General features: G+C 39.5%; 1 protein-coding gene across 1 annotated transcript in view; it reads right to left on the bottom strand.

Moving 5' to 3' along the window:
* Nucleotides 1-12,800, bottom strand: part of LOC150088153 (protein NDNF-like) — an 80,632-nt gene extending 67,832 nt beyond the window's left edge. The window contains exon 1 of the mRNA XM_090369353.1: nt 12,268-12,800. The gene's annotated coding sequence lies outside the window, so the exon portion shown is untranslated. The remainder of the gene's footprint in view (nt 1-12,267) is intronic.
* Between the last annotated feature and the right edge of the window lie 663 nt (nt 12,801-13,463).

The raw sequence follows: 13,463 nt of genomic DNA, 5'->3' as shown, positions 1-13,463 counted from the left end.
TACATTCCGTGTGATGTTTTCCTTAGGCTAAACTCCGGCAAAAAAGAACTGATGTTATCGGAACATTAACAAGAATAAGTTGGGGAAGAAGCCAGTGTATTTGTAACACGTGGAGCTCTTTGGAGGGTGGGGGGAATACATGTCGGGAAATGTCGTAATATTTAATATGTTGTAATGTGATGAAGGGCCTGTTTTCCTCTTCTATCATGTCTAGTTGTACGAAAGAAAGAACCAAAGAAAGAACTGATGGAGAACCTTGTAGTCTGCTCGTGAAGGTTCCTCTTGCGTCTTGAGGTATTTTTTGTGAATATTGCTAGCGAGCACCTTTTCTGATTTCATTTTGATCTATCGGTGTAGTCCAAGTATCCAGTCGAACGTGTACGCTTGTTTTTTTTTGTGATACACGAAGACAGATTGGAGTCATGCGCATTGATAAGGGGTAAACGATATTGCATGACTAGTTATGACATCTCCCTGACGGAGCCATCAACGGAGTTTAGGACACACGCGTGAGGTGATTGTCCAATGGCGCAAGTTGATATTTATCAATTTTAGAAACTAGAGCTCGTATATCAGAGAGCAGAGAAACGTACACCAGAGGTTTCTAGGTTTTTTTTTTATTACTTAAATAATTGGCCTTCTAACCGTCTTATGACACTGTAACAGACAAACAGAATTATTATATCAGTAAATTAATGTCACTGAAATTATATCCAGACACGCTGTAATTACAGCAACTCTATCACGTCTTGAGACCTCCCAAACAGTTGGCTTTTAAAAGTATTCTATTAATTGGCTGACAAACAGGACATGAGTAGCCTCCTGGCAATCGTGAACCCCTTAGACACTCAAAAAAAAAAAAAAAAAAAAAAAAAACAGGTGCCCACGATTGTCTTTTCTGTCAAAAAGATTTAATGTCCACTCGCCATTACGAATATGCCAAAATTGATGGTCATAAATAGGTATTTGTGCGGTATTATTATTCGAATCAAAAATAGTTCATCACTTCAGTTCATCCACAAAAGTGATTAAAAAACACAATTTTAATATGATGTAGGCCCAACTTTGTTTTTTTTATCACAACTGGAATCCTATGTGGCAAACGTTTCACGTATTTTTGAAAAGTTTGAATGGAAATATTTTGGCATTCGTCCCACAGGAAATCTTTTAATGTAGCTTGTGAAGTCGACTTCCACGATCGATTTAGCGCATGTTTTCTGTCTTCAATGGGGTTCAGATGGATGCTCTGAGCAGGCCATTCCAGTAGTATTGCGATGTTCTTTTTAAACCAGGTTGGCCCTCGCAGGTAGCATAATGGAAAACACCGTGTGGAAAAGATGTGATTTTGAATCCTGTCAATGATGTGAGGAACTTTTATGGGCTTTTCTGGCTCAGTGGGTTGAGTTAGTAGTTTCTTAGGAAAGAATAGCAAGGTTTTCTCTCCCGGAAACTCGGGGTTTTCCTTCAGCAAAACAAGTAACCGACCAGGAACACACACACACACACACACACACACAAACAATATGTACACCTAATGCAATGGGCGGACGAGTTTGTTCTCGGTTAACCCCAATATGACAGTTTTTTTTTTTTTTTAACTAGGGTCATCAAACATTGTCCTTCACCGTAAAATTCCATCAGAACAGGAAGTTCGGCCTTGTCTCTGAGAGTCCATTCAATGTACCCTCAAAGAACTTATAAAGGGGCTTTCCAAAGTGGTGATAGAGTTAATTGGTTTCCAGAGGTGTGAGACTTTTTATCCAGGAAACCCGCGTTTTTATTTCTTAAGACAGGCAACGGATCACCTATACAATGCCCATATTCTTAAACGGATATACCGGTTTTATGATTTTAGCCCTTATCCAGAATAGCCCAACCCATCGGGGATTAATGATTTTTAATCTCTAATAGTGCGAAATCTTACTTTGTTTAACTTTAAATGATTTAATATGTACTTGATAACAAAGTGTATTGTGCAGAAACCTTATTTTCATCTGACAACAAACCATTTCTGTCTGCATTTTTGACCTCTGAGCCGGAGATGTCACTCTTCCAGTATTCAGAGAAAAGTGCAGGGAACTATCAACATCCCCCTCCTACGAGTGTCGCGCGCTATTTCTTTCTCAAGGTAGAACGCCATGTAATTGATGGGATTTATTATATTCGGAGAGAGCAGTTTGGTGCGAAAACACACAAACAGTAACTTAGTGACTAACGTCCTGTATTCGGTAACCCGCCCATCCCTCACACCCACATATCTTGGCATCGGTATTGCTGATTCTTACGCTCCTAGACACTTCGGTATGAACACCGGACTACTCCCTCCACCCAGCTAGCGCACGTGGGTCGTGACATCATAACCAGGCAGATCGCTTGTGCCAACCGCTAAGATCCTTGACGTTTAAGAAGACTCGGAATTATTAGCACACCGACAAACATTTTTCTGTGCGTGTGCGCGCGCACGCGCATGTGTGTGTCTGGTGAACTTCCGAATCTCTGTTACAAATAAACTATAAATACACTACAAGATAGCACGCTCTGAAGAGAATTCAGTTCCGTCGCACGTACCAGAGCATCCATAAACTAGTTTGTTTGTTAATGGGACTGTTATGAACACCCATAAATTAACTGGCTGCGCAATCAAATTCAACAGACACTACTGGGTTTAACCATTTTGATAACAATAAAAAAGTTTCCTAATTACAATTTGCAAGATACCGGACTAAGTATTTTATTTTCCAAGAAGGTGTGTTTGGGCGTTTTCATTGGAGATGATGTGCATGAGCTCTCCATTGTATAAACCCATTCCATTGTATTATTTAATGCAGTCTACTCTCAGGTCCAAATTATCGCAGCCATCTGTTTAGATCACGATAACTCGTTAACATTTAAAATATGCCCGAAGCGCGTGTTAAGTAATATACCCTAAAGAACAACAAAAAAAAAAAAACTGTCTGAAGATTTTTAACAATTTGCAACAATGAATTATCTGGTAACAATGGAAAGCGCACATTTCCATATGGCATTGTTGAGAGTACGTGGCGTTTGTAGTATTGTTGCGATTTCTCATTAATGGCTGCCGGTTTCATACATTAGCCTATATCTTGTGTTGCCATCTAATATCATTCATCACGTTTGTTTCCCTCCGAGAATTTCTACATTTCGAAAGACACGTAGAAAAAAAAATGCATTTCCTGATCCCACCATTTCACTGGAAGCTACAGTTCCTATACAAATGAGATCACGTTTAATTTTTGACCTATTTTTATTTTCTTCGCTTGTCAAAGTTTTCTAGTTCCCTGGCTTCCTTATTTAAAGTATAGTAGTGGCCATAGAAATAGACGCATATGTGAAGGAGCCAAATGTAAATAAAATTTCAGTGATAAAATTTAATGACATTTTAAAAAGATATTATTTCGAATTATTTTAAATAAAAAACTTTTATGAATTTGTTCAGCTGCACCATTAACTAACGTCAGATGAAGCAAGCGAGTAAAGGTGGTAATAATATTAGCATGAAGTGTCAGAGGTTGAATAAATCTATTATTTTTCAATCGACTGAGATTTGCGGAATGGAAGTGTTGGTGGCCTTGGGCCTACACATTGTTCAGAATTTTCCTTGTGGTTCTATTTGGCCTCGCTGGCATGTCACGGTCTGCACGAGAGGTTAAGGGAATTGGACTAAATCTCATATATTTCCGCCTCTGTCTAAATCCGCCTATTCTCATCAGCGTGCGTAAATGGCCATAGTTAATAACAGATCAAACAACGAATCTCCAGAACGAATCCTCATTAGCATACGATGCAAATGAGAGCTAGACTTGCGTGATTCGAGAAATAGAGCAAACCCAAATATACCGGATTGTGAGCAAATTTCAATTTGGAATATATGGCAAAATTTGCCAATATATAGCAAAATTTGCTAATATATTCCAGCTAGTTCATAGCTATTAACTTGAAAATACGGATGAAAATATCTTAAGTTAATCCATTCAGATGGGAGCATTCAAAACTAGATATGATGTTGCAATGAATATTCAGACAGCAGGGGGAAAGTGCCTAAAAAAAGCTTCTTCTCAATAATTAAAATAAATCAATATTTCTACAATATTTGTTGTACTTAAATATTTATTTTTCTTGCAAGTCGGTCTAATTCTCGTGCTTATTACTCTTCCAATTATTCATTTTCATGTCGAGGACTATTCTATCTGGAGACTGGTTAAAGAAGCATTGCAGGATCCTCTAGAGAAGACAACAGCAATAATTCAGACACAGCATGGGTTTGTCAAGGGCAAAATCTTGTCTGACTAATTTGATTGGATACTATGCTGTGGTCACAAAGGAACTGAATGCCAAAAATAATTTTGATGTCATATATTTGGATTTCAGGAAAGCTTTTGATACTGTTGCACATGGAAGACTGCTGTACAAATTGGAGCGGTATTTAATTAAGGGCAAGTTGCTTTAATGGATAAAGGGATGGTTGAACGGGAGAAGACAGAGGGTGGTAATCAATGGATACTGCTTTTCGTGGACTAATGTTATTAGTGGTGTCCCTCAGAGTTCAGTGTTGTGTCCATTGTTGTTTTGTATACTGTATTTAACAATGATATTGATGAAGGTATATCAAGCTTAATGTCAAAGTTTGCAGATGATACAAAGGTTGGCAGGGTTGTTAATGACAGTATGCTGCTGCAATAGAATCTAGAAAAGTTGGGTAGATGGGCTGAGAAGTGGCAACTGAAGTTTAACATTAACAAATGCAAAGTACTGCATATGGGCAGAAGTAACGTCAGAGTAACGTACCAACTGTGTGGTACTACACTTAGGGTTATTTGTTATTTGGTTTTTAGGAGCATTAGCAACTGAGGCCATATTGCTCCGGGATATGCGGTGGTTATTCCCTGAATGACCTTTCCGCATCCTCCGTATTTGGTGGTGACGGGCTCGAACCCCGGTCTAATCAAGAAGCGTGTGCTACGCACTGCTGCTCCTTCCCACCTGGCTACGGAGGCGCCCACACTTAGGGTGGTAGAAAATGAAAAATACCTGGGTGTAATTGTGCAGTCAGATATGAAGTTTTCTGAGCAGTGCTGACAGGCTGCCAGAGTAGGTCATGGGGTATTGTCAATGATATACAGGAATTTTGAATTTTTCTAGCAGGGATAAGGAGGTGATTATCCCCTTGTATAAGGCAGTGGTCAGGCCACACCTTGAGTACTGTGTACAGGTCTGCTGGCCTCATTTTAGGAAGGATGTAGAGTTGATAGAACGAGTACAGAGAAGGGCAATAAGACTGTTCAAGGGAACAAAGGGGTGCTCTTATGAAGAAAGGCTTAAGTTCTGCCAATTGCAGCTTCTGTGGGCTAGGCACCTGCGAGGCGATCTGATTGAGGTGTATAAGGTCTTGAATGGGTTGAGCAGGCTCAATGCTGATTGGATTATTCCTCTTGCTCAGATTACAAACCTGAGGGGGCATAGATTGAAAGTGACGAAAGACAGATGTAGGATAGATGTGCGGAAGTTTGCCTTTAGCCAGCGGGTGGTTGATTGGTTGAACAAACTTCCTTCTGTTGTTGTGGAAGTTGATAAGTTGATAGCTTAAATAAATTCAAGGCAGAACTAGACAAACGTTTGGAATGAATGGATCCGTGAAATGGGAAGGGTGTTTTTCTTTTCTTTTCTTTTCTTTTTTTTTTTTTTTTTTTGGCTGATGCTTTATAAGCTTGCTTTCTTGAATCATGCGCCTCTACTAATGCTATAATTTCCATAATATCCCCATAATTGTATTTTATTCGATCATTAACATCAATATATAAAGTGTAAGGAAATCGGACAAGTCAGTTGTATCACGCATGGCATGCCTGGATGCGAAATCTTTCTTATGAACAAAAACAAAAATATCGATGGTGTAAACAATCGCGTGGGTGTAAAGAGAATGAACACGCGAACTTCCCCGTGTAGTCTTGTTTCCAAGGTGTTAACATAATTGAAAGTGTGTGTGTGTGTGTGTGTGTGCGCGCGCCCCCACTACCTTGCGCAGTGAGTAATTCGCACGACCTTTACCGAGGGCTGCCCTTATTCAGTGTTTCTTTGTTCCTTTCTTGTCCTAGAATGCTATAGGTCATGTCCTTGCTAACACATTCTCACTTTCCAGTGAGACACTGATTCCGCATGTGGATTTTTAGGACAGACTTCCCACCTACTGTCACCATAACCCTTTTACTGAACACGTTTTATAAGCAACATCAACTCCCCACACACTGAAGTCGCGTTAGCTGCCCCTCTTAATAACGAGTGACAGTTAACGCCGATGTATACGATCACTAAGAGGCAAGGGATCAGTATTTCGTGGAAGGTGCGGGCGGTTTAGTGCGATCTGTAAACGTACTATCCCGGATGAATTGACAAGCGAACAAAACGCAAACGCTTTCGATGCAGTCCATTTGCACCAAACAAGTACCGAAAGAAATATGAATAAATAAAATGAAAATCGCATTAGATTCTCTCCAATGTCACTGCAATAACGACCTGATTGTATCTATATAGCTCGTGTGTACAGTAATAAACTGAATCTTTCGTTTTCGTGATAGCTCATCAATCTGAATGATATTGACGAGCTGTCATGAAATTCATTGGTAGTGCGAGTTGTCGTACTTCACACAGCGACGTTTTAATTCTTGATCAGAGAGAATTAATCTGCTTTAAAAATGTAATTTATCGCTGGAAAGCAGATAACATTGTCACGCGCATGTCTCTCTGCAAAATAAATAAGAAAAAAATAATAATAAAACAAAATGGAGGAAATAACTGTGAATGCGACTGCGTGTTTTCGAAGGTAAGTAACTGTAAGTAAGCTACAACTGTTGTGGAATCATCGGACTGCTTGCCAATGAAAAATGAAAATGCCACTAGGCCGGCCATTTTTACAAATGTTTCGTGTGACAGTAACTCAAACCGAAATTGGCTGAAAGACAACGGAAGCCATTAGGCCTAATCCTCGTAAGGAAGAAGAAGACAACGCAAACATGGCTAGCATCTTTCGCTCTTTGAAGTATCCCGGCTACGGAATCACTACCTTCCTATTGAGTCAAACTCAACAAGTGGAATCCCTCGTGAAGGAGGCACTTACAAGAAAGAGTAAGTATATAACGAGGACTCTAAATTTCCTGACTTCAGAAAAACCGGGTCATTCTCCCTGGGAATGGAATGTTTATACTTTTCTTGGAAGGAGACAGAAGCTTCCTTTATCCTTTCACATCGTCTGTGAAGAGCTTTCACTTTTTTTCCCTCTCCAAGAATCTTCAAACCGAATTCTCAACGCCTTAAGATTCTCGTATCGCTGATTCATCTTTTTAACTAAAGTGGCACGCACTTATACGTCATCGACATGCTGACAGTGTCACTTGGCCCAAGTTGCCGACAGCTAACAGATGTTGCATTAAAGGAAACTTGAAATAGGCGATAAAGCCTCTCGTAGCTCGTCTTCTCATCACTGTTTATGTACCTAGACAAGAGGTCGCTTATCGGAAATTCGATCGGTTTTCCATTAGCCACAAAGAGCCATACTAGGAGATGGTGGATACAAAGCAAAGCCACCTTGTTGTCTGTGTTTAGAGAATTTTATAGCTCCTTGAAACTCCTCGGAAATCCAAAACTGCTTCGATTGTCACTTGGCCTTTGTTCCCTGACTCGGTAACCTCACGGCGGCTGCCTTGCTGCGCATATGAATGACCCTGACTCTGATCTAATTTGCGAGAAATAAACCAATGGAAAGAGAAACGAAATCAATGAAAAAAACATTTATTTTCCAGCCCTTTCAAAGCTTTAACAGAACTATCAGATATTGAGGTATAATCCGCTTTTATCAGTTGGAGTTCTACGATATTATGGGACAATCGAACCGTGCTTAAACTTTAAAGAGGTTAAATTACGTAATAAATTGTAGTTATGACTCCACGGAAGTTGTTCCGGCCTTCATTGCAGTTATTTTTATTTTTTTCCTCCGCATGTGTACCGGTTCCATTAATCCCTACTTGATAAATGAATCGCTGCGGTTGTTCAAGCTTTGCGAAGTTGATATACAGGAACAGCAGACGGAGCCTTGTAATCCTTACAAAGCATCCCGCCTATTTCCGTAGGACACCGAACAAGGGACTGCCAAGTGTGATCGCTAATCTATCATGGAAAGAGTTAATCGTAGGATGAGAATTTAAGTGATGCTTACGGTGTATAAATAGGGCTCCGCACAAATGGGGACCGGTTGATGTAGTCCGACTTCTGCATCACCATTCTGTATGTTTGTCTTTGTCATCCGTAAGTGTTTATGGTGAAATCTGACACGCTCGGGTTTCTTCCTGCTTCCTGATGAAAAAAATTAAATTAAAGTTGAGGTCTGCCTAAGGAGATTGTGGATGCGATCCATTTGGTGTGGCTTGTTTGCTTTGCATAGCAGTTGGCTGCCATCTTAGGTTCTGACCGATTGATTGATGAAGAAAAGTACACTAAGCGGAAAATTAAAATTTATCACGTGACTGGCGAGGTGAAATTCGTTGTTAATTTTTACGCTTATCTGTTAATGTAATATGGTAATGGAGTATTTGAATAAAGTGTGATGATTCTCTCACTGAGAAAGACATTTGGTTGATAAGTTAGGGGTCAGATGGGTTTAGTTGAAGATATGGAAACACGGGAAAATGCAGTAGTTATGGAAACAAAGGACAATGAAATATTGTTGGTGGAAAAGAGTGTGATTTTGATGTCAATGGGACATTGGTGAATGAGTTTTGCTCTCTCACAGCAGGGAATATTCAAGACATAGTGAAGGGAAGTAACGATTGCTTAGGATCTTCAAATGATAAGGTTGTTCTAGATGCAATCTTTTCAGGAAAATTGAATAATCTCGGAGAAATTAGTGGAGTTATAAATAGCGAAAGAGATATGACTGGATTTGGGGATGAGGAAGTTGATAATTGAGAGGATGAATATAGTGAAATCTACATGTCTGTGGCGAGTCATGAGAAAATAACAGATGCAATATCGGCTAGAACAATGCAAAAGAGTTCTGGAAAGGGTAGACCAAAGAACGTTAAGAATAAAACCTCTAGTAAAATATCTATCCTAGATATTTTACTCTAGTAAAATATCTATCCTAGATATTTTACTAGAATAAAACCTCTAGAAAATAAACCTTTAGAATAAAACCCTAATAAAATATCTAGGCATTATGTTTGACGGATCTTTGACGTTCAACTCACATGTTACTTATCTATCAGAAAAGGTGAGGAAATTTATTGGGATGATTACTCGAATCAATTGAGTTGGCTGGAGAATAAAAGGTAAGGCGCTGTACTTGCTATATGAATGTGTATTTATCCCCATGGTAACGTATCGTGCACCAATTTGGTTTGAACGTGTAAGTGGAAAGTATTTACTAGAAAGCTCAGTTCCATTCAGAGTAATGCTCCTTAGGATGTGCATGGCATGCAGAACTGTGTCGACCCCAGCTTTACAGATTGTGACTGGAAAATTGCCTATTAATCTGCATTTATTGTATTGTGCATTGGCTTACTTCATCCGCCGTGGCATTCCCTGTTCTTTCTGAATATACAGGTGGACATTTTTGGCAGATCCCAGGAAGGAAAGGACAAGAATCTGGGATGCTTTGGTAAAAGTCTGGCAAGAGCATTGGAGTGTTTGTGATAAAGGGCAGATTACACAAAAATTTTTCCCAGATTTAAGAAATGCAGCCTCGATAAAATTCAAATGGTTTGCCCCAAACTTACAAGGTATGTTCTTATTAACTGGTCATGGTTCGATTAATGCCAAGTTGCATGATTTAGGAATTAATGAAAGATCTAGTTGCCATTGTGGCGAAAGAGAATCATGGGAACATATTATGTACAACTGTGAGGAGTACTGCGATCTACGAATTGAATTGGTATCTCGGGTTAGTAATCTCAGTCTTATGGCAGAAGGCTGCGAGACAATTTTAGTTGATAAACAGGAGAACTTCTTGGCTTTCCACGCCTTTGCAACTGCAATATTTCTTAGGCGGAAGACTCTTCTGCATCTGGAAGCCCTTGGATTTGTAATGCGGTATGGTGTATGCCGAATTACCTAGAATTCTGTGAAATCGTGGAGGCTTAAGTCTGCTATATCCACTGCAACTCCAGCTCCTTGTGCTGGCATTTCTGCTCTCGGCAGCTCCTGGCGTTGCTGGCTTTCCAACAGACTGTGAACAGATACAGATATTTCCAATGAAGTTTGGACTTTGTCTGAAATTTAATTATATGTATATTTTATTTTTTGTGTAATTTGATTATTTTTCAATTTGTTCATATCAATCTTTTTTGGTCATGGCAGGTTTTTCCCCTCCCTTGGGCAAACAGAAAAGGGAGTATATAAGAGTACTACTAAATTATTTGTAACTGACAGCGGGGTTGCCATTGGTTGGCTGGGACCGCTTTAAGTAATAAATATCAATCAAATATCAATCTCACTGAATTCATGCGAGAAAATTTTCCGTGGGAATGAGACTCTGATCCGTTCCATTAACCATCTCTGGAGAAATGTAAAAATCAATGAGGCATTTTCATTCTTGAGGTATACCTTCATCTCGGAAGAAATGTTGCCTGTTGACTAGATGTCATTGGTTAAAATAAGGACCTTGGGGATATAATTTTCAATTATCCTCTAGACCAGAGGAAGGAGACTGTCCCACTGCATACCAGGAAATGCTGTGTATTTAAAGTGTACGAAATCTAACGAAAATGTGCATGGTCTAATTTACTCTTCTAAGATTAATGAAGTCCGGCCTAACAGTAGAGCATTTTTTAAAGATATACTCTATGGAATAACAAACGGCTTCGTAAACTACCTTCAAAGTTGAAATGCTGTTTTCTAATCTGCTTATCCGTGTGGTAATACAGCTCATAAGTGCCTTACATGGACTGAATCTTCTTTGCACTCAGCAGATACAGACTGATCAAAAAATTCAAACAGTTCACAGACATCAACTGACGTCTTATAGCCTTAGACCCCTGGACGCTAATTGCTAACAAAAACTACTACTACTACGGTATAAGTTTTGTCCTTTGCAAGTAAAGAGCTAACAATCCATCTTTTAATTATTTCGGAATTATTGGAGAGTAAAGTGTAAGATACAACTTCTGCTCTTCTCTTTTTTCCGGCTCCCTTCTAGCTCTGTTTCATTATTCATTGGTTTTTCTACCTCTTTAACGATAGGTTTAAAACTATCACTCTCATATAACATTAAAGTAGTTAGCCTTACTCTTGGATAAGCGTCATAATAATTATAATATACCTGCAACCAGTGGCATATCATCCTATAGTGGGGACGGGCAGCTGTACCAGGACCCAAGTGATGGTGCTCACTGTTTGCCGCACGTTATTTATAACCATTTATCTGTTTAAAATGTTGATTCATTTTCTAACTGTCATTCTGAGTTTCTAATAATATTTTAACTTACGCTATAGAAGCGTACATAATTTACATTTTTATCCTCAGTTAAGCTTACTAAATTTCAAACTAATGTTTAAATCCAACGCCAATAAACTGATGAACTGATCTTATACTCGGTCAGAAAATACACATCGGCTATTTTTGCGCCTGTGTTCCTACGCGCAGAAGTAACCGATGTGTGTCTTGTGCACGAGTGTAAGCTGATAATACTGTGCCGAGAGAGGTGACGAAATCAAAGTGTTAAAATAATAATTTAAGAGATGAGGTCAGGTCATGCAGTTTTTGTTTCCCTATCTATTAAATGCCAAGAACCAGCGTTAAGTTGGAAACAAATAACTAGTTGTTGGCTCTCGACAATGGGAAACGTGATGTTTATTATTGATTATGATTGATTACAACTATGTTAGTTGTTAAGAACTCCTATAAGCACTATATTTAATTGTTGAGCGAACTTCCAACAATTAAATATAGTGCAAGTGCGTATTTCGCTTTACAGCATTAGGCAGAAGATAACATTGTACAAATCGTTTGTTACAAGTTGCATTTAGTACGGGTACTCCTAATTTTAATTTCCCAATGGCAATTAAAAGATATTTAATACGGACAATAAGAAGAGCAAAGAATATTAAAGCATAGAGACGAATATTTGCAGAGAATAAATGCGAGTGTGCAATGACCCCGAGAGCTGTCATTCTTTAGCAGACATTTTTATAAGCAAATTGCTGTCCCGCTGTATACATAACAGTAATTAGAGCAACATAACAGGCTCAACAGCAACTTACGTTACAAGTCTTGTCTTCTTCCTCGTAAGCACTCCAAATGGCACGGGTTCCCAACAGCGACTAAATATTCCCGCCTTGCATTTCCTCACCGCTCCCAGGCCTGTTTGGTGCGGTGTGCAGCGTCTCCAAGTTGTTGCTACTGTCGCATCCGTCGTCGTCTTTGTAAACAGGGACAGCTGTAAGGTACAGCGGACAGGACGGTGCTCGGCTCGTTTCGAGTGCACGACTTCGTGGTGGTGTCACGTGACAGCCCCCCTCGCGCTGACACGGGCTGCAATTGGGTCCAATTAAGTTTCGGCTCATTCACCGAGAGAGAACAACCCGTTGAGAGAGAGCTGTCCCGGAGATGAAGGGGTGATGCGGAATGAGGTGATGAATGGAGAGAGAACGAAAGACACAGAGCCACACGGAGCGGGTCTGCCAACGGAAACAATTGGTACCACTTCCTATCGGGTGGGCACGCAGCTCATTTGCTGTTCGCGGAACAGGTGGCGCCCTTTTAGATGTTCTTCGTAAGTTCAGGTCATGGAATATCGGACTCGAGGCCTTTTCTGGGTGGTGCTGAAATGCACGAGATGTTCAGCGTGCTATAGGTTAACGCTAGTCATTCCTAAGCAAAATATTTGACTAGTTATCCTATCAGAGTGTTTACTTCTGACCTTAATCATTTGCTAATGGTGTGACGCAATAATGTGTGACGCAACCAGCGACGGTGCCGATCCCACTAAAGCACCTTGTTTGCGGCTGTAATGATTTTGGAACAGTTCCTTAGATAGCTTACCAACCCTTAACATTCTCTCCATCACCTTGAAGAGATAAGAAACTTCTCAAGTAGTGTTCGCGCGTTTTATATTGCATTCATAAATACACGACTGCAATATGTAGAAAAAATCAAATGCGTACTCATCCAGTATTCATGGTACTGTATTGCGAAATATTATTCTGATAGAGCTAACATCAAAAAAAAGTATTCTGTAATGTTTAATCATAGCAAGTTTTGTTTACATTTAAGTATATGTTTAACCAAATAAAAACGCGTATTTAAATTTCTAAATGTGCAGTTCGAATATTGTGATAATTGCTTTGTTACACGTTTATTGTGTTCCAATACAACATAACTATCTGGTCACATGATGATGAAACCGAGATTGGACCGTTTCTTTATACAGGCGGAAGTAATGATTAAGAAAATAAAT

Source organism: Mastigoproctus giganteus, chromosome 3 (genome assembly GCF_048544385.1).
Source record: "Mastigoproctus giganteus isolate SK-2022 chromosome 3, ASM4854438v1, whole genome shotgun sequence".
In the NCBI taxonomy this organism is placed as follows: Eukaryota; Metazoa; Arthropoda; class Arachnida; order Uropygi; family Thelyphonidae; genus Mastigoproctus; species Mastigoproctus giganteus.
This window is presented reverse-complemented; position numbering and strand designations above follow the sequence as displayed.